The 21,690-nt window shown below is 47.5% G+C and overlaps 1 long non-coding RNA gene and 3 other non-coding genes across 5 annotated transcripts in view; 2 read left to right on the forward strand and 2 right to left on the reverse strand.

The window, feature by feature from the left end:
* Window positions 1-4,123, reverse strand: part of LOC110317502 — a 7,555-nt gene extending 3,432 nt beyond the window's left edge. The window contains exons 1-4 of one of the 2 annotated variants that reach the window (XR_002380320.1): window positions 3,999-4,123; window positions 3,530-3,657; window positions 3,139-3,265; window positions 1,846-2,003 (exon numbers count right to left, since the gene is read on the reverse strand). This is a non-coding gene — a long non-coding RNA (uncharacterized LOC110317502). Of the gene's footprint in view, window positions 1-1,845; window positions 2,004-3,138; window positions 3,266-3,529; window positions 3,727-3,998 lie in introns of both variants that reach the window. The other variant, XR_003843496.1, reaches the window with a different exon arrangement.
* LOC115063675 lies at window positions 2,469-2,601 on the reverse strand. The gene has a single exon (XR_003843558.1). It is a non-coding gene; the product is annotated as a small nucleolar RNA SNORA71 (small nucleolar RNA).
* A 15,351-nt stretch (window positions 4,124-19,474) lies between the features above and the next one.
* Window positions 19,475-19,608, forward strand: LOC115063677. The gene has a single exon (XR_003843560.1). It is a non-coding gene; the product is annotated as a small nucleolar RNA SNORA71 (small nucleolar RNA).
* Window positions 19,609-20,815: 1,207 nt separating this feature from the next.
* Window positions 20,816-20,948, forward strand: LOC115063676. Its single transcript, XR_003843559.1, has one exon. It is a non-coding gene; the product is annotated as a small nucleolar RNA SNORA71 (small nucleolar RNA).
* The last annotated feature ends 742 nt before the right edge of the window (window positions 20,949-21,690 follow it).

A 21,690-nucleotide genomic window follows, 5' to 3' on the forward strand; every position in this document is an offset into this window, starting at 1 on the left:
AGGCAGGCGGATTTCTGAGTTCGAGGCCAGCCTGGTCTACAAAGTGAGTTCCAGGACAGTCTGGGCTATACAGAGAAACCCTGTCTCAAAAGACCAAAAAAAAAAAAAAAAAAAGTTTGAATGAAAATGACCCCACCCATAGGCTCCTATACTTAAAATACTTGGTCCCTGGTTGGTAGAACTGCTTGGGACCATTAGGAAGTGTGGCTTTATTACTGGAGGTATCATGGGGGTGGGGTAGGAAAGCTTCGAGGTTTCAAAAGCCCATGCCATTCAGTTAGCTCCCTGCCTGGTGGTTGTATCACATGTGTGAGCTCCCAGCTACTTCTCCAACATAGCCATGCCTGAAGTTATACAGATTCTGAAGAGAGTCACCTTCTGAAATTCTTAGCCCCCAATAAACTCTTCACGGGCACTAGGCACACATGATATACATACATATGTACACGCATTCACATATACATGTGAAACAAAAAATGTCGGACTGCATTTTGGTCTGCAAACCATGCATTTTAAGACTGGGGGCTCACAAGTGATGCAAATACACACATCAGGCCACAGGGACTACAGGGCTGGGAAGGGAGCGGCACACTACACCAGGGAGCTCCTTCTCTCAACACATGCTTAAGGGCTGTGACATGCCCTGCCCCGTCTCATCCCACCCCAGCACACAAAGCTCCAGTCAGTCCAGCCCCACATTTCCTCCTGTCATCTCCCCTCTGTTCCTATGTGAAAAGTTAGGGGACCCATCTAGGGACCCATTGGAAATCTATCTGTGCTGACCTATCACATGTAAATACCCCAAAGTTTCTAGAAACAGAACACCAAGTTGCAAAGACCCAGCACTGACTTGTGCAGCTTCCAGAAAGTTCCACACTTCTGTAAGGCTGCAGAGAAAGACACCATTGTAGGAAAGCTTCAGGATCTGGAGGGGTCAGGCCAGACGCCCCGAGCTCCGCATCCTTTCCCTGCACTACCAATGACGGGGCATAGCAGCCAAGATCACTTTCGGATGCAGGGGCAGAAAAGGACAAAAGGAAACCAAGGAAAGATGGGAGATGGATGCCAGGGCCAGATGCAAGCCACGGTGAACATGTGGATCCTGTGGCTAACTAACATCAACTGCACAGAACCCCACAATCTGCCAAGAATAAGGGAGAGTTGGTCCTGAAAAATCTGTCTTAGCTTTAGGTTTCAAAGTCAGGAAATGAAAGTTCAAAATAGGTGAGACTGCTTAATTACGGTGGAATCTGGGGACTAGCTAGGTAACAGCTGGTCGCCTGATGGGGACTCAAGGCAACAATGTCTAGCCTGAGCCCTGCTCTCCAGGACAGAAGCAAGGCACACACGTGGGTGCACTTCTGCCACAGGCAGAAGAACGAAAGGGAAGGGAGGGGCCTCAGGAAGCCAGAGCAGACAGATGCTCCGGACCACCCTAACTCTCCATCATCCAACTGAATTTTCCCTCCACTGCTAACAAGTCACTGCTACCCAACACAATGACAAAGATAAAGGTGAGAGATATACGTTGGCATATACAGGTGTCTCCAATGTCTGCGTCCACCCCCTCGCCCTTACAATTCACTAACACTGGAAAGGCCTCGCACTTATCCCTCGCAGGTATCTGGAGGCACCATGCACGACCTAGGTCTGTCTCCCAGGGAGGCGGGAGGATCCAGACACCACTCCCCACTCATCCTCCCACCCCCAAAGAGGCAGAGAATACTACACGAAACTCCAGGGACTCAAAGGCTGGGGTTCCAGTCTAGACAGGGCCATCTTTACATTCTCTCAAACTCCAATCTCTTGACAAGGCCTCTGAACAGTAGCGAGTGTAGGACCTACCTGCTATGGCCTCCGGAGCAGCCAGTGGAGCCACTTGCTCTCCGGAGAAGGGACTGGCGAGGCTCTTGGGAGACAGGGCTGATGATCCACTGCACCTGCCACTGGCTGTTCAAAGGCCCACCAGGGCACAGCACTCGAGTGTACCGTCTCTCCTGGCACTGGGCATGGAAGAGTAGAAGTGACACATCACTTACTCTGTATTGTTGGGCCCCCACTCTTGCCTGTTGTCACAGGGCGGAGAGAAAACCCTTCCCAAGCGGCTACTTAAGGCAGGGGTCAAAAGCCACGAGGGAAGAATTCAAGGAGGCAGAACGGCAAATCTGCTCCCTCCTGGGCCTCCCTGTCAGGCTGCTTACCCAGTTTATATGTGACAATGCCTTACACAAAGTGACTGTCCCTTGGTGGTTCATCTGTTCAGTCAGAACCCTGACTCTTGTCTAACAGAACACAGCAAGATGCACGCTAGTAAGTCAAGCAACGGGACATTTTCTACAAGTTCTCAAGTGTCCTGAAGAGGTGACAACTGTGATGTAGAGGCTGAGAAAGGATCTGAAGGAAGCAGCCAGCATCCGAGCTCCCCACCACTGCTTCACAGAAGTGCCAGAATGACAGGCAGCGGGCAATGTGGGAAAGCACCAGGGTTTGGCAAGGACAAGTGTGGATCCTCCAAACACGGGGAAAGGCTTTCCGAATCCTCTCCCTGCAGTATCAATGACCAGGGCACGGGGCAGCCCACAATCACTTTCGAATACAGGGGCAGAGGGCAGAGGGCAAGGAGAGGGAAGACTATGGCCAAGAGCTGGGTAATGGTTAAACTGGAAAGAGACGGACAGGCAACAGCCAGATAGCCAACAGAGGAATGAGGCTGCTCCTAACTGAGCAACAACTGTTCCTTAAGGAGAGCTCGGAAGACTGGCCAGGAGGAAGTGACAATTCTAATGAGCAATGGCCACTAGGCCTACAGTAGACTCAGCACTTGCTGTCTTAGATCAACGCAACCTGCCCAGCTGGCAGAAGTGAGGTGACAGGACTCACAGAGGCAGTCCCATTTTTCAGATGAGGAAATCGAGAACCAGACAAGGCCCGGAAGCCAGCAGAGAGCAGCGACTGAGATCTGGATGGTGCATATGACCCCTCAAACCCTTCTGGCTCCTTTCCATTCTGCTCTCCACCCACCAGAGTAAAGCAGAGGGGCACAGAGGGGACAGCGGGAACACAGGACACACAAGACACAGATCCCAAGTGGGTACAGCAAGAAACAGGCACATCTCAAAGAACCCAGCCTCACCTTACCTTCACAAACTTCCAACTATACCATATCCCCTGTCCCAGGGCACAGTCCTCATTCGGGGGCACCAGTCTGTCGATCTAGCAAGATGGGGACAACTCTTATGGCCACTGTAGACCCCGGCTGTCATTTCTGTGAGAAAAAAAAAAAAAAATCCCAGGTGAGCCACATGAACAGCACCCAGTTACCTGCGAAGCACCCAGAATCCCAGACACAGAAGCTGCCGGGCAGCAAACCACGTGGCATGATGGACCCCCCCCCCACCTTTCTCTGTAATCCCCACCATGCAATATGGACCAGAATTGTCCCCACCACACCACCCCTCTGCTGGTGCCCATGGGAGGGCCAAATTAGAGGCACCCGGGCTTCAAGTTGCTCCAGAATAGCAGCACTTACCCAGGCATCCTCTCCCTGGACAGTGGATGCCCATCACGGAGTTGAAGGGAACAGGGGGCTCCAGAAGGTGTAATCTGTCAACCCACGGAGCTTCCGTCTGTCTCTAGAAGGGCTGCGCAGTCTACAGCCTGGCAGGACAACGGAAGCGGCTGCAGCGCAAGGCAGGGCAGGGGGACCCAGACGCTGCACCCGGGGTCCTGAGGAAGAGTCCTCAACTTAAACCCTGGTCAACCGATTCGCCTTGGTAGGATGCTAAAAGCATGGGACACAGGTCGTAAACACCGACCCACTTTTTGTAGGCGACAGACATGGCTTTGGGGCTTCAGATACTCAGGCAGCGAAAAGAACGCGGCTTGAGCCTTCCCCCCCCCCCCCCAGATCCAGACCAGCCGCCCACCGACGGCCCACAGCCCGGTTTCCTTAATGGAGGGAACGGCGCTGTCCACGCACCTTGCAACCATGCACTCACCTTGGCGCCCTGTATAGGGGAGACGAGCGGACAGCCCGGGAACACGCGGGATGTCTGTAGATTTGGGCGGATGGCACTGGCCGGAGAGGAAACACAACCACGCGACAGGAAACTGTGGTCTTCACGATGGGCGCCGGCGGAAGGACAAATGACAAAGCGCGCTGCAGCCTAGAGCAGCATCTCCGAGCGGCGGGCCCTCCAGCACCCCCTGGAGGATAGGAGACTAACAAAACTTTTTTTTTTTTTTTTCGAGACAGGGTTTCTCTGTGTAGCCCTGGCTGTCCTGGAACTCACTCTGTAGACCAGGCTGGCCTCGAACTCAGAAAACCACCTGCCTCTGCCTCCCAAGGGCTGGGATTAAAGGCGTGCGCCACCACGCCCGGCGAGACTAACAACTGTTTGAACGTATTAAGTTAATTTTTTTTTAACAATGATGGGTTTTAGGAGGAAACTTTCCCTCCTTTGCCGTATTTTTTTTTTTTTTTCTATTTGTTCTGAAGCAGATCTCTCTTACTAGCTACTGATTCCATAGCACCTGGCTTAGTGGTGCCACAAAGGAACAAATGATGACTTTAAACACCACCACACGAGGTCAGTAATGGCTTGAGCCTGGCATGTGGAAGTGATGAGACCAGAGGCATGGACAAAGAATGGATGAATGCTTTGCTAAACGTCTACCTAAAACTCATAAGGCGGATGGGACGATTCCCTTAACCAGAAAAGCCCTGATCCAAGTAACAGAGATAACAGACGAATGTTTGAGAAGAAGCTCACGTGGCTCCAAGTCTTCACATTCCCAAATGCTGCCTGGATCCTAGGTCAAATGTGGCTCTTAGCCCTATGTATAGCGACTCTGCCCTTGGGGCTGAAGAAGGAACTCCACTGAAAGAGTCCAAATGACCTCTGAGCCAGCATCTCTTCTGCCTCTAAGGGTGTCTAAAAGACAAAAGATAGTCTGGGCTGGAGAGATGGCACAGTGACTAAAAGCAACTGAAGAGGACCTGAGTTCAATTCCCAGTGCTTACACAGAGAGCCTAGTGTTTGTGTCTGTAACTCCAGTTCTAGGGGACGTGATGCGCTCTTCTGGACATTGTGAACACTGCGTGTAAATGTGGTACACAGTATTTCAGGCAAAACACTCGTAGGTATAGCATTAAAAAAAATTTTTTTGTAGGGCTGGTGAGATGGCTCAGCAGTTAAGAGCACTGACCGCTCTTTCAGAGGTCTTGAGTTCAATTCCCAGCAACCACATGGTGGCTCACAACCTTCTATAATGAAATCTGATGCCCTCCTCTGGTGTGTCTGAAGACAACTCTGTACTCATATACCTTAAATAAATAAATAAATAAATAAATAAATAAATAAATAAATAAATAAATCTTTAAAATTTTTTTAAGGCAAAAGGTAGTATCGATTCTAATGTTGTGTTTTTATGAATTCAATACTGTAAGAAAATATTGTGTCAGCATTGTCATGGATAATTTTGCCAACTTGACAGGATCCAGAATCATCTAGGAGATGACGATAGGCTAGATACATCTGTGAGGGACACCTAGATTAAGTTAGCTGCTGGGCTTGTCTGTAAAGGAATGATCTAGATTACACTAAACGAAATGAGAAAGCCCACTGTAACTGGTGTAGACAGCACCATTCTGTAGTGTGGGGTCTTGAGCTGAACAGTGGAGAGTTAGCTAAGCAGTAGCAACTGTTATTCTTTGTGTTCCAGCTCTGAATGCAGCATGGCCAGCCATCTCAACCAGAACCTCCCTCCCATGATACTGCACCCTCTAACTGGGAGCCAGAATAGCTTCCTCCCAGGTTAGCTGGCTTTTGTCAGAGCATGTTACAGAGCAATGGGAGAGCAACTGCTGTCAGCATATTGGAGTTTTCTTTCTTTCTGGATACTGGAGGTTAAACCAGTACTACGCATGTCACCCCTGCTAGGTGATTGCTTTGTCACTAAGCCCAAACCCCAGCCCTCTTTTAAAATTTAATTTTGGGCTGGTGAGATGGCTCAGTGGGGAAGAGCACCCGACTGCTCTATATATAAAACTTTGATATGTATCTCACTAAATTTAGCTGGCTGACCTGGAAGATGCCATGTAGGGGGGAACTTCAGTGGGCAAGTGAACTTCCTGGAGGTGATCCATCATTTTGCACAGCTGTGACGGATGTACCACAGAGAGTCACAGCCCCTGGGGGTTTGTTCCTGGGTTGTTTCTTGCTGCTCCTGTTTGTTATTGCTGTACTCCTCCTGTATCTGGCATGGTGTGAATGGGCGTGAGGAGAACCCCATTGCTTATAGTCTGGTGTGACAGCTTCATGGGAGACAGCCCACTCTGTTGGTCAGTCTTTCTGACAGATCAATATAAAGATGAACTTTCATAGAATCATGCTATTTAGATGAAATAATGATTTTCCAGAATTCCTGGCTTGCTTTAAATAGTTTTATGAAGTGAAGGCAGTTGATAGGAAGGTTCAGGAGATGGTTTAGGTTGTTTTGCTGGGAAGATTAATAATAAACATAGAAGAGTAGAACGTGCCCCTCTCTGTAGAGTAGTGGGGGCTATATGGGCTACGAAAGGATACTGTGAGCTTTCATGGGGTACAGGCACATAGGTGTACCTGTGGAAAGGAAAATAGGTTTGAAACAGGTTAATAATCAAAGAAACATTCGGCCTAGGTTGGGACTGAGTTCCTTGATCTTGTGACCTAAGGATGTGGTCACAGGTTTTGGTATGCGCCATACATGAAAAGGCAGGGTTATAAATGAAGAGTAACTAAGAGTGGAGAATAGATTATTAGCCAGTTTAGCTAAATGAGGTTTCAAAAATAAAATAAGATAAATGATTTGTTTCTTAGCAACTACAAACTGCCCTCGGCTGAGTATAGTGAAAAACTAGCTACCGTAGACTTGGCTTGGTTAAACTTTTGCTAATAAACAACAAAAGAATTATTGCCTTGAGGTTAGGATGAACTTATGGAAAGATAGATCAGAAATGCTCAGTTAGGTGTGGGTTTCAAAGGAAGAATATATAACCAGTAAGTTTCTTTTGTGTAATTTTGTTTTGTGTAATGATTCTGATCTGTTTTGAAGAATATGTTTTTGTGGTGGTTGTTTTGGAGACTATGTAACTTATGGGTATGAAATAATCTTTTTTTTTTAGATTTGTTTGTTTGTTATTATTTATTTTTTGAGACAGGGCTTCTCTGTGTAGCCCTGGCTGTCCTGGAACTCACTCTGTAGACCAGGCTGGCCTCAAACTCAGAAATCTGCCTGCCTCTGCTCCCAAGTGCTGGGATTAAAGGCATGCACCACCACTGCCCGGCTTATTTTATATATATAAATTATATATATATATATATATATATATATATATATATATATATATATATATATATATACTGTCGCTGTTTTCAGACACACCAGAAGAGGGCTTCGAATCCCATTACAGATGGTTCTGAGCTGTCATGTGGTTGCTGGGAATTGAGCTCAGGATGTCTGGGAGATCAGACAGTGGTCTAACCGCTGAGCCATCTCTCTAGCTTGTGATCTGTTTCCTTATGTAAACAATTTTTGTCTTAGGTGGTATAAAAAAGGCTAAGAGAAAAAAAATAAAGTTGTTGGAGCCTTGCTTCATCCACTTTGTGTGTGTCTGCTTGTGTACATGTAGTGTGTGTATATGTGTGTGTGTTTTCCCCCTATTTTCCCCAGACTTAGAAAATGAAGTTTTGCTCTCTCAGAGGAAAAGTCTGCTGAGTGTTTAGCTGCTGACTCCACATATCCTCCTGAGTGCCTGCCCCGACATCGCTGGTGTCGAGGGCCATGTAGGAGGAACAACAGAGGCTTCAGAACTCACAGAATGCAGCCTACCGGTTAACACAATCACAATGCCTTGGAGAGGCAGAACCCTAGGATTGTGTATCCAGAGGACTTCGTGCTGCTGTGGAGTTCTGCTCTGCTTGCTGCCCTTACACCCCTCTTCATCTAAGGATTGTAAGAAAATTCTAAGGGGGCTTCCAGCCCCTCACTGGGCAGTATCACTGGCCCTATAATAACCCTTGTTCTCGTTCAGTCATCGCTGTTGGAGCAGACTGATGGTTCCATTGCCACACTTGGAAAGAGCTTAGAGATGCAGATTGTTACCTATGACCATCACTCTTAGAAACATATTTGGAAAAATTAATGGTTGGCACGGAAAAATCTTAGGAAATAGTTTGAAGTTCAGAACATGTAAGCTGTGGACTTTTGAGGTCAGGGAACAAAAACTACGGCAGCCTTACCAGCATTGGCTGACTCTCACTGAGGCTGGATTGCTGTTCGTTAATTTTTTTTCTTGTATCCATTTTTGCCCTCAGCTTCCTGATATAATTTAATAAAAATGGCTGACGAGTAGATGTGTATTCTGAGGATTTAAAGTAGAAATGATCATTTGTATATAAAAGTTTAGATGTGTGATTCATTTAAGATTTTTGTGAGATGACTTTTTAAGATTAAAAAATAAAATAATTGCTCCTTTCCTTGTCGTTGCAAATTGTCTGCCAGTAAGAAAAACTGGTTGAGAAAACTACCTCGTTTGCTCGCACTTTGTTAAGCTGTAACAAGTTGCTTGGTTACGAATGTTTGTGGGTTCGTGGCATATATTTTTTTTTTTTACCTGTACTAGGTAAGATGTGTTTTCATGTAAAGGTATTAGGGATGCATACTTTTATTTATTTATTATTTATTTATTTATTTATTTTTTAGTTTTTCGAGACAGGGTTTCTCTGTATAGCCCTGGCTGTCCTGGAACTCACTCTGTAGACCAGGCTGGCCTGGAACTCAGAAATCCGCCTGCCTCTGCCTCCCAAGTGCTGGGATTAAAGGTGTGTGCCACCATGCCTGGCGGAAGCATACTTTAATATGATTAAAAAAATCATTCACTCTAAGAAAAACAGATAATCACATTGTACTATTTCTATACTGCTTAAAAGATTTTTGCTAGGATATATAAGCTGTGGGGAAAAATAATTTGATGGAGCTTGCTTGTTGAAGCTTACTCATTAGAGCTTGCTGAAGTATGGTCCATCCGTCCATCCATCCATCCATCCATCCATCCATCCATCCATCCAGAGTGTCTGTGTGTGTGTGTGTGTGTGTGTGTGTGTGTGTGTATGTGTGTTTCCCTTCTTTTCTCTTTTTTGTTATTGGCCTTTGGTGGCCCCCAAAGAGTTTTTTCATTAGCCTATCGTAGGTCTTCAAAGGAAATCTTCACCAGCCCCCCACCCCAGAACATTCTGAATGACTCCAGTTAATCTCAGACTCTACACCCTGCCTCAGTTTACCCTGGATGTCAAAGCTGGTCTTTGCCAAGCTGGCTTTTGACCCTGCCCTTCAGTTCATTCTGTAGCTCAGGGAGGTTCCATAAGAAAGGTCTTGATGGGGGCTGGAGAGATGGCTCAGCGGTTAAGAGCACGGACTGCTCTTCTGAAGGTCCTGAATTCAAATCCCAGCAACCACATGGTGGCTCACAACCATCCGTAATGAGATCTGATGTCCTCTTCAGGGGTGTCTGAAGACAGCTACAGTGTACTTACATATATTAAATAAATATTAAAAAAAAAAAAAGGAAAGGTCTTGAGTTTGCAATCCTCCTGCCTCAGCCTCCTGAGTATCTGGGATTATATAGGCCTGCATCACCAGGTCGGTCCACCTTATTTTTAACTTTTTACATTTATACTTAGTGTGCAGGTGAGTGTAAGTATATGTGTGTACAGCTGTGTATGTGTGAGTGTGCTCTTTCTCTCTATGTATTTTTGTGCTGTGTGTGTGTGGGGGGGGACATGTGCACCCATGTGTTCACCTGTGGGAGTCAGTGGACAATTTGTGGATATTGGTTCTCTCCTTCAACTGTTCAGCTTCCAATGATCTAACTCAGGCTGTCAGGCTTGACAGCAGGTGCTTTTACCAGCAAATTTTGATCTTGCCTGCTCTTGTTTGTTTGTTTGTTTGTTTATTATGCATGTGTGTGCCTGACGTGTGGAGGTGCCTGCAGATGCCAGGAGAGGGTGTTGGATTCCCCCCCCCCCCAAAGTTGCGGTTAGAGGCAATTTTAAGCCACAAGACATGGGTTCTGGGAACCAAATTGAGATCTTCTGCTTATAACCACCAAGGCACTTCTCTGGGCCCTGCCACACCTTAGTTTTAAATTAATGATGAATTTGTGTTTCCATTTTCTTTTGTCTGTACGAAGTCTTTAGAATGGTGGGGGGTTTTTGTTTGTTTGTTTTGTTTTTGTTTTCTTCAAGACAGGGTTTCTCTGTGTAGCCCTGGCTGTCCTGGAACTCACTCTGTAGACCAGGCTGGCCTCGAACTCAGAAATCCGCCTGCCTCTGCCTACCGAGTGCTGGGATCAAAAGCGTGCATCAACACCACCTGGCAGAATTGCCTACATTTCTCAGGCTGAGTAGCCACACTTGGCTGGTGACCACCGTACTTTCCAGCTCACATCTGGGCCTTTGATCAGCTCTTTGGAGCCAGAAAGAGGAGGAGGCTGCAGAAGACCAAGAGCCTAATCCTCCCACAGCCCCCATCAGAGTCTAAAATCCCTCCGTGGTTCCGACCAGAAGCTCCAGCCGAGAACCTGCCCTGACATCTCCCCATGGTAGCTCTGACCTAAAGTCGGAGCCAAATCACCTTTTTCTTCCTCGGTTGCTTTTGGTGAGGACATTTTATCACAATGACAAAGAAACTGGAGCAGACACCACATGCTACTGTTCCAGATAATCTGAGCACCCATCTGTTGAGGCTGGGCATAAAGGAGAAGCACATCTTAAAGACATGCACAGAACCAACAACAGGTCCAGCAGTTTGCTTCCCAAACACATGCACACTCTGACTTTGGCCCACTGCACATAAGCAAGAGCCTTAGCCTCACCTCCTTTGTCCAAGGCTGGTCTGACTCCTCAGTGCTGGGGCCTTTCAAACAAGCCAGGTGGGCTAAAGCCCATTCTTGGGGAAAGGCTTACCATGAAAGTCCTGTCTGAAGGCTGCTTTATTCATCTCCATTATCACTGAGATAAAGCTTCCCTCACATTCAGTATCACCCATACCCGGGAAGACATAGCTAGTTCACTCTCCATCCTCAGTGTCTACAGGAAGTAAAGGCGTGTAGGAAGAGCCACTCCTGCCAGGCAGTGGTGGCGCACACCTTTAATCCCACCCAGCACTTGGGAAGCAGAGGCAGGCAGATTTCTGAGTTCGAGGCCAGCCTGGTCTACAGAATGAGTTCCAGGACAGCCAGGGCTAGAGTCACTCTTGAGGCCCAATGTGGCGAGAGGGAGTTAACACTGCAGAAGCAGCAATGCAAAGGAGAAAAACTACGGAATCGTGTCTTTTAGGATGTCTCGGGGCACGGGCTTCCTGCCATAGTACCAGTCAATGCAGACGTCCTTACACCTTCCTCCACCAGGCTGTTCCCGGGTGTCCTTTGAATGTGTGAGTGGATGGAAGTCTCCTAGTGGAGAAGTGGGTTTGGATAAGAGAGAAGACCACTTCCAGCAGACAGCAGCCTCTGTGCTCACGCCCAGCTGGTAGGGAAGGGAGAGTTCTTAACGATACATGGTTATGAAAACCACAGTTGGGTTAAGCATTAAAGTAACTGAAAAGAAACCCTGCTTCCACTTTCTAGTGGTTGAAGATTTATTTTATTTTGTATTTTTGTGGTAAAAATCAAGTTGAAGGCCTTGTGCATACTAAGTAGACATGCCTCCACTGAGCTACATCCCCTGTTTTCTCTGTAGCCCAAGTTGGACACAAACCCTCAGTAAACCCATATTGAGACTACAGGGAGTATAGGTCTGTGCCACCATCCCAGCCTTTTCCTTTTCTTTTTTTTTTCTTTTCTTTTCTTCTTTCTTTCTTTTTCCTTTTCTTTCTTTTCTTTTCTTTTCTTTTCCTTTTCTTTTCTTTTCTTTTTTGACAAGCCTCCCTATGTACCTCTGCCATTTTGGGAAGCCTGGAACTTACAATATACACCGAGCTAACCTTAAAAGAGCTATCTGCTTCTGCTTCTGCTTCTGCTTCTGCTTCTGCCTTCAGAGCGTTGGGATTAAAAGCATAGGTTGAGACATTTCCCCTCCCCCAGTCACACTCAGCTTTCATAAGATTTTTAAAATTTATTTATTTATTTTGGTTTTTCTCTGTGTAACCCTGGCTGTCCTGGAACTCACTCTGTTGACCAGGAAATTCACCTGCCTCTGCCTCCCAAGTGTTAGGATTAAACGCGTGTGCCACCACTGCCTGGCCTGATTTTTTTATTTTTTGAGAACGACTCAAGGGCTGGAGAGATGACTCAGCAGTTAAGAGCACAGACTGCTCTTCCAGGGGTTCTGAGTTCAATTCCCAGCAACCACATGCTGTCTCATAACCATCTGTAATGGGATCTGATGCCCTTTTCTGGTGTGCGAAGAGAGCAATGGTGGTGTACTCATATGCATAAAATGAGAGAGAGAGAGAGAGATAGAGAGAGAGAGAGAGAGAGAGAGAGAGAGAGAGAGAGAGAGAAGAGAGAATGACTCAAAAGAGTTATGGGGTATGCCCAAGACTCTCTAGGGATATCCTAGGAAAAAGACATGCCTGTTTAGCAAGTGCTGTGCTCTTCCCCAGCCTTGAGTTGGCTGAACAAGTCTCCAACACTGGAGCCAGGTGTCTGGTCTTGCTACATTTACGCCTTCCTGCCAGAGACCTGAGAACTCAGAGACCTAAGAACTCAGAGTTCTGAGACCTGAGACCTGAGACCTGAGACCTGAGAACTGCCTGCCCGCTGAGCTGCTGAAGAGCTTGTTTTACAACAGAATCCAGCTGAGACAAAACAACAGAATCCAGTCAGATCGAAGGATGGGGCTTCTGGGCTTTCTCTCTATATATTCAGAGTTAAATAGAAAACACATTGGTCAGAGACCTTTGTCTTGGCTCGGTTGTTTCTCTCCTTCGCTCATCCTAATTTCATCCCCAGCTCTTCCTTCCAGGTCAGCCAGGTTACCCAGGGCTGCTGGACTGCTACAACGTGTTAAGAGAAAAGCAACATGTTTGTAAGTCAGGATTCTTTCTTTCTAAGTAGCTAGAGCTGAATGAACAAAACTCCACCCTCTGAGAGTTTGTGACCTCACAGTAGGGGAGGATGGGGGGGGGGCTCTTCCTTGGAGGAGGAGTCAAGGTTGAGTCAAGACCCTGAGCGTTCTGAGGAGGGCCAAGGCCAGGAGTCCGCAGCTGGGTCACTGAGGCCAGGCCCCATCCTGAGCACAAATGATTGTCCTGCTGGGTGTTACGCTGAGCCTGTTCATCCTCCTCTGCTTCCTTCTGCTCATCTGCTACTGCACTCATCAGAGGGAGTGAGCTCAGGCTCCTGAGGTCAGAGACTGAAACCTAATGGGAGCCTGGGCACAGCATCCAGGGCCACTCAGCTGTTTCTGAACTGCCCCAGGGACAACTAGCACATAAAGTTGTGCAGACTGGGCACTGGGCACATTGGCATCATAATTGGTGGCCGGGAAGCAGAGGTGTTGAGAATGCTTGATTGAGCTGAAGCCACAAACACGTATGACTAAAAAGGAGACAGTTTCCCAGGAAGCCCCCTCTGGTACAGCAGAGTGACCCTGTGTAACATCATCCGATGCTTAAACGGAAGGTCTTTCTAATCAAGTCTCCTGGGACTATCTTCTAATTGTGTCTCTACAGGGTTAACCTTCACACCATCTCGACTTCATGAAGCAAAGAAGAATATCAAGCCCAAGAGAGTGAGAGACTGTGCAGGGCTATTGGAGATGAAGAATGTGTGAGCAGTAGGCAGGAGTCCTGAGATTCCCTTCGTGGATTCTAAGCTCAGTTATCTCCCGAGCCCTAGTGTATCTATTGCTGCTCTTCTTGCTGCAATGAGATGTCTGGTACAAGTCACTTGGGGAGGGGAAGGTTTCTTTTTGGCTCACAGTTTGAGGTTACAGTCCATCACAGTGGGGAAGGCAGAAATCCTGATGGCAGGATCACAATGTGATGGCAAGAATATGAGGCAGCTGGCTGCGTTATATCTAAAATGAGAAGCAGAGAAAAGATGGCACACGGGTTCCTGTTCTCTTTCTTTCTTTCTTTCTTTCTTCTTCTTCTTCTTCTTCTTCTTCTTCTTCTTCTTCTTCTTCTTCTTCTTCTTCTTTTTTTTTTTTTTTTTTTTTTTTTTTTTTTTTTTTTTTTTTTTTTTTTTTTTTTTTTTTTTTTTTTTTTTTTTTTTTTTTTTTTGGTTTTTCGAGACAGGGTTTCTCTGTGTAGCCCTGGCTGTCCTGGAACTCACTNTGTAGACCAGGCTGTCCTGGAACTCAGAAATCCGCCTGCCTCTGCCTCCTGAGTGCTGGGATTAAAGGCGTGTGCCACCATGCCCGGCTTCCTGTTCTCTTTCTTATTCAGCCTCAGACCTGTGGGATGATGCTACCCACATTCAGAGTGGAATTTTCTACCCAATCTAGAACCTCATCCCCTCAGTATTCTAGATCCTGTCAACTTGACAATCAAAATTAGCCTTCACACCACGGGTCCTCACTTCCACACTTTTCATAGCTGCAGGAAGAGTCACCCCCTCTGATACCCATCACCTAACTTGTCTTGATGGTTGAGCACACACAGGTCAATGTCGGGCCCCAGGGTCTGCCTGCACCTGAAAAGCTCAATGAGATCCAAGATCCTTTCTGGCCAACTGTAGTGGTTTGAATAGGTTTGGCCCTCCTGGACTCGTGTGTTTGAAAATGCTTGTCCCATGGGAAGTGACACTATTCAGAGGTGTGACCTTGTTAGAATAGGTGTGGCCTTGTTGGAGGAAATGTGTCGGGGTGGGCTTGGAGGATGCCTAGCGTTCAAGCTCTGCCCAAGACAGAAGAGAGCCTCCTCCTGCGGAGGAGCATGGAGAAGATAGTCTCCTTCTTGCTGCCCTTGGTTCAGGATGTAGAACTCTTGGCTCCCCTGGCACGGCACCAAGTCTGCCTACACAATGCCATGCTTCCCACTATGATGATGGTGGACTGAACCTCAGACACTTGAAGCTCCAATTAGAGGCAGGCAGATTTCTGAGTTCAAGGCCAGCCTGGTCTACAGAGTGAGTTTCAGGACAGCCAGGACTATACGGAGAAACCCTGTCTCAAAAAACCAAAAAAAAAAAAGAAAAGAAAAAAAGAAAGTTTGCCTGTATAAGAGTTGCCTTGATCATGATGTCTCTTCACAGCAATAAAACCCTAAGACACCAATCATGGGCTGTGGTGTGTGTGTGTGTGTGTGTGTGTGTGTGTGTGTGTGTGTGTGTTGAGTGTTGAGCTCCTTGTGGCTGGAGCTGCAGATGATGTATGAGCTGGATGGCCTGTAAACAATAGAAAATCTATTTCTCATGATTCTGAAGCATAGACGTTATGCTTTGAAGTGGAAATGACCCCCGAAGGTTTATGATTTAGTAGACAGAGCCTAGTAGAAGGCGGAGAGGTGACTGGAAGATTGCCCTCAGAGGAGTATTAGAAACCCAGACCTGTAACTTTAACTTTTTCAAAGTCTACTTTTTTTGTTTGTTTTTTGTTTTTTTGTTTTTTTGGTGTTTTCGAGACAGGGTTTCTCTGTGTAGCCCTAGCTGTCCTGGAACTCACTCTGTAGACCAGGCTGGCCTCGAACTCAGAAATCCACCTGCCTCTGCCTCCCGAGTGCTGGGATCAAAGTCTACTTTTAAGGATGGTTCGTTCTGCCTTTAATCCCAGCATAGATAGACAGATCTCTAAGTTTGAGGCCTTGAGACCAGCCTGGTCTGCAGAGTGATTTCTAGGACAGCCAGGGCTACACAGAGGAAACCCTCTCTCAGGGAAAAAAAAACAAAACAAAACAAAACCAAAAACCACCCAGGACCATGTGGTAGAAGAGACCAACTCAGAAGTTGTCTTCCAATATCAAAATGTGCACCATGATATGTGTGCCTACCAAACACACACACACACACACACACACACACACACACACACACACACACAAATCAACATAACTCTTAAAAAAGGGCACATGAAACAGCCGGGCGTGGTGGCACACAGCTTTAATCCCATCGCTCAGGAGACAAAGGAAGGAGGATCTTTGTGAGTTCTTCAAAATTAGCCTGGTCTATATAGTGAGTTCCAGGACAGCCAAGACTACATAGAGAGACCCTGTCTCAAGAAAGGCAAGTCAAATTAAAACAAGAAGCACTGCTGACCCATTTGCATGAGCTTGATGTCTCTACTTCACTTTGTACACATACTCCTGGATATATTACACTGAACATTTCGTAACTCATTCCTTGTTTTCCATCAGGCTTCAGATTGTCTTCTCTTCAGAGAAGGCCCTGCTGTCCACTCTGGATAAATAAATAGGTCCCTTCTGTCACAATCTGCTCACCACTATTTCGTTTGTAGTGCTTACGATTTTTTTAAAATTTATTTAGTGCATTAGTTTTTTTTGTGTGCGTATATGTCTGTGTTAGGGTGTGAGATTTTCGGAGTTACAGTTATGAGCTTCCATCTGGGTGCTGGAAATTGAACCTGGGTCCTTTGGAAGAGCAGTCAGTGCTCTTAATCACTGAGCCATCTCTCCAGTCCTGCACTTATGATTTTTAGTGGTTGAATTTTCTGGCCTATTTGTTTATCATACTGATTAAAATGTAACCGAGTTATGCATCATGTCTGCCTTATTCCTTTTATTTTTAGTGCATAGTCTGGCCCTTGATACGATAGTATGGGTGGACACAAAGCTAGATGAGTATATGGATAGATGGATGGATGGATGGAAGGATGGACAGGCAGACCGATGCATGCAGATGAATAACTGGATACATAAGAAGGCAGATGGTCAGTATGATGGATGACTAATAGGATGGGAGAAAGCTGGCGTTCTGCACATATTTTCTGGCAAAATGGATGCATGGACTGATCGGAAGAATGGACGCTAGGACTAAGGAGGGAGAGCCTGGCTGGGCGCAGTAAGCATTTCGTTTCTACTCCTGCAGGGGACGCTGCAGAGCCACGCCCACTGGCCAGCTGCGCAAAGGCGAAGCAGGAGACTGCAGCGCGCGCAGCCGCAGCTGGGCAGACACTGCGGTTTTCGGGGAGCGTCCTGCGCAGTCCCGCACTGCGGCACTCACGCACTCAGCCTGCTAGGCAAGTCACCTCGGCTCTGCGCTCTTGGCCGTTTCCAAGACCTCCAGTCTTCTTTAACCAGGAAAACCCAGGAGCTGGGAAGATAGCGTGCAGGCTTGATCCTCCCACCCTTGAGAGCTATGGACCTCCTGGAGTACTCGAAAGGAGATCGTTGGTAGGCTGCGACCTCCGCCTTGCAGGGTCGGTGGGCTCCAGCAGTGGTTACGTCCAGCCTTAGGGGAGGGAACCTGTAGGAGAGAAAGACCAGGGGACGCAGTGCTAGTGCCCGGGCGGAGGTGGAGGGTTGGGGGCTGAACCAGGTGAGGTTTATGAGACATGCGAAGCCTCTTGTCCTTTCTTACACAGGGTTCTCAGACTGTTGACCCGCGTCCTTCCAAGCTGATAAGCCCAGGATCCTAGGACGGGATGCTAGGACTCCTGTGTGGCGCCTTGCTTTGAACCCTTTCCCAAGGGCTGTTTCCCTGATGGGCCATTGCCGCAAGGCCCTCTTGATACCAAGAAGGATGACGACGCAGGTTCTGCGGCAGCCAACGCCCCTCCCCCCACTCTCCACACTCACTGGTGGGTGCCACCGTCCAGGAAGCAAGTATCCCGGTAAGTGCTGCGGGTGCACCTTGAAGCCTGAGTGCCACCTAATTTTAGCCTTCCCATGGGCACCAGCAAAGGGGTAGTGTGGAGTTCACCCACGGTCAGAGAACAGCCTAGCAAAGACCCTGTGCAGGAAAGCTTGGGAGTCTGGACTCAGGCCATAAAGACATCAGGTCCTATATGGGCTAGTTCCTTCATTCCCAGGTAGGGAAGTTGCAAAGGCAGATCTGGCTACTCGTCTTATTTTGAACCCTAGTGCCTGGCTGTATGGTAGCTATGCCATGTGGTGTGAATGAAACCGATTTCTCATTTTGAACCTAAGTTGGTCTTCTAGTGGGGGCAGGTAGAGTCTTACCTGAAAGGGTGATTTCATATGGCTGAGGGCTTTGAAGCGGGCGGTTAGACAGTCAGCCTGGCATTTTTCCATTTGAGGTTCTTTGGCAAGAGACAGGATAAAAGGACCTTTTGGAGTCGCTGCCGTTTATCAGAGCGTGGAGGAACGATCTGAAGAGTGGTCTCTGACAGGTGATTTGTTGCTAGCATCTTTCTTTGTTCACGAGAAAATGCTGCGTCATGAGTTATCCAGCCTCGGGTGGGTGTATCTGTTGTACATGGCTGCCACACCAGGGACTTTGCCCAGGACAGATTTGACCAAGTGACATTTAGATGCTTATTTAAATGCTTCTCGTCGTGTATTGCAGAACTGACAGCTCGGTGCAGAGGGGACATGAGAGGTGTCTCTGTCCTGCCAAGAAGCAGCTGGACCACAGTGCTCCCAAGGTAGGAGCTGAACTTAAGATGGCTGCCCTCCGGGAAGGGGAAGGGGGCGGGGCTGGAGAGATGACTCAGTGGTTAAGAGCACTGACTGCTCTTCCAGAGGTCCTGAGTTCAATCCCCAGCAACCACATAGTGGCTCACAACCATCCGTAATGAGATCTGACACCTCTTCTGGTGTGTCTGAAGACAACTACAGTGTACTCATATAAAACAAAAAAAAAATATTCTTACAAACAAAACGCCTTCAAGGGATACTCACAGGTTACCACGAATGGGATAGACTGGGAAGTAAATGGACAGAAGATGAAGGCGGCTGCATCCCTGTCCCCCAGTTTTATTCTCCCTTGAGCCACTGATGTACATCTAATTTCTGTTGTGCCTGCTTCAGTTCTGAGTCCTCTGCAATGCTTCTTGCTTTGGTGAGTTAGCAGCAGAAGGCCTGAATCAGACACGGGACAGTGCTGCGCATCTACCTGGACCCAGGTCTGTCTTGATTGGGGTTCCCCTTGCTGCAATGAAGCACCATGACCAAAGCAGCTTGGGGACGAAAGGGTTCATTTGGCTTAGACTTATCACTGTTTATCATCAAAGGAAGCCAGGGCAAAAACCCAGACATGGCCAGGAACCAGGAGGCAGGAGCTGATGCAGAGGGTGCTACGTACTGCCTGGTTCCCTGGTTCTTACTCAGCCTGCTTTCTTATATAACCCAGGATCACCAGCCCCAGGGATGGCCCCACCCACAATGGGCTGAGCCCTTCCACATCAATCACTAATTTACAAAATGCCCTACAGGCTTGCCTACTGCCCAGTCTTATGGAGGCATTTTCTCAGCTGAGGTTCCCTCCTTTCAGATAACTCTAGTCTGTGTCAAGTTGAAACTGACTGCTCTAAACGTCTGCATTTGACAGCAGGCCCTCCACCGTCTCTGGCCCTGTGTTCGTAAGTGATCAGGGGATACCCATGCCCTGACCGCTGGTAGTGCAGGCAGAGGAAATATGGAACGAACTGTCCCATGCTTGGAAGGTCCACACCCATGCCTTCCAGTGCTGGGAGTTTTCCCACAATGTGGTTTCTCAACTCAGCGTACATTTGGCATCCATCCATTCCTGTTGGGCATTACTTATATTGGTGGTATGATTGGTGGTGACTGCCCTTCCATAGACCAAATACAATGTCCTTTTCAGCAGTTAAAGCCAACAATGGGTTTGTTCTGGAAGTAAGAGCCAACAGTTTGGGGATGTTTACTGACTTGTAACTCCCGTGCCAACCCTTTGTCCCATAACCACCATGCCCTGCTGTGAGCGGTGGCAAGCTACCTCATCAGGTTTCGTGTGCTTTGCAGGTGACTCCACTGTAGAGGCAGCCTGGGAGTTGCCATGTTAGGGACATTCTAGACCCACCTGTACTTGAGGTCAGATCTCTTGTCCAGTCCATTCTCTGGAGCATTGGTCCCTTGCATCTAACATAGCACTATGCACGTTGCCACGGGCTTTCAGCGATGATACAAGGGCCGACTGGACACGGGACTCCTGCACTGTCATTCTCTGAGTCAAAGATAGACTCAGAACTTCATTTTCAGCATTTGAAAAATAAAACGATAGGTAGATGTGGTGGTGCACACCTTTAATGCCAGCATTTGGGAGACAGAGATCTCTGTGAGTTTGAGGCCAGCCTGGTCTACAGAGCAAGTTCCAGGACAGTCAGGGCTACACACAGAGAAATCCTGTCTCAAAAAAAAAGAAAAACCAAAATCCCAAAAAAACAAACAAAGAAACAAACAAAGAAAAGAAAGAAAAGAAAAGAAAAGAAAGGAGGGGGCTGGAGAGATGGTTCAGCGGTTAAGAGCACTGACTGCTTTTCCAGAGGTCCTGAGTTCAATTCCCAGCAACCACATGGTGGCTCACGACCATCTGTAATGGGATCTGATGCCCTCTTCTGGTGTGTCTGAAGTTAGTGAGCGTACTCACATATATAAAATAAATAAATCTTTAAAGGAAAAAAAAAAAAAGGAGAAATAAGACAATGACAGGCAGAGATAACTTGTGTTCCACCTGAGCTAATGTACCTGTCCCAACCCCTTACACCTCCCAGTAGCCCTGCCCAGGAGATCGTCTTTGGTTGTTCTTCGCCCTGAGGCTTGATGGGGCCTTTGTAGGAAAGAAGGACCATGGCAGGGGAGCTATGCTTGGCTAGGCTCTTTCCCTGGACTCAACCCTGCAGGCCTCCAGGGTCTGCATCTCTCCTTGGCCTCATGTCTGTTCTGTGTCTGCACCTGCATTTAGAAGCTGACCATGGGCTGCGTGTGCTCTGGCCATCCATAATGCAGGAAGAGGAGTTGCTGAAGGCCATTTCCCGTGTTTGAAGGGTCCACTCCTCCCTCTCAAATGCTGGTGCTTTCACACACTCCTGCCACCATTTCAGCCTCCCCACAGGACATCTTGGTTTTGTTCTGCTTTGTTTTGTTGGGTTATCTTGAGACAGGGTCTCACTCTGTGGGTCTGGGCTGGCCTGCCTCTGTCTCTCAAGTGCTAAGATTAAAAGAGACATGTGCTGGGGCTGGAGAGATGGCTCAGCAGTTAAAAGCACTGGCTGCTCTTCCAGAGGGTCCTAAGTTCAATTTCCAGCAACCACATGGTGGCGCATGACTATTTATAAGGGGATCTGATGCCCTCTTCTGGCGTTTGGGTGTACATGCAGCAGAGCACTCATACATTAAGTAAATGAATATATTTATATTTTGGCTTGGGCTTTCTCAGTGTGGCTCCCTGCTATCAGAGACCAAGGTTTTGGCACTTTCACATCTAGGAAGGCCAAGGTGAATTACACATAGTGGGTGATACGTACTCACCACGACAAGGTTTTTATAGAGAAGCTATCTTTTTGTGTTTCTTTTCTTGAAACAGATTCTCTTAGGAGTCCTATAACTTGCTTTGTTGCCCAGGCTGGCCTTGAACTCCTCACAGAGAATCTCCCGCCTCTGCCTCTAGAGTGGCTGGGATTAAAAGTGTTTGCCACCACGCCTGGCAGAAGCGATCTTTTGGAGTTGGTGTACATGCCTGAGTTAGCCTTTGAAGAAATTCTTTTCAATGGACAAAGGAGACTTATAGGAGAAGGCGTGGGAGGACTCTGAGGTTGATGTGCAGGC

Source organism: Mus pahari, chromosome 3 (assembly GCF_900095145.1).
Source record: "Mus pahari chromosome 3, PAHARI_EIJ_v1.1, whole genome shotgun sequence".
NCBI classification, from domain to species: Eukaryota; Metazoa; Chordata; class Mammalia; order Rodentia; family Muridae; genus Mus; species Mus pahari.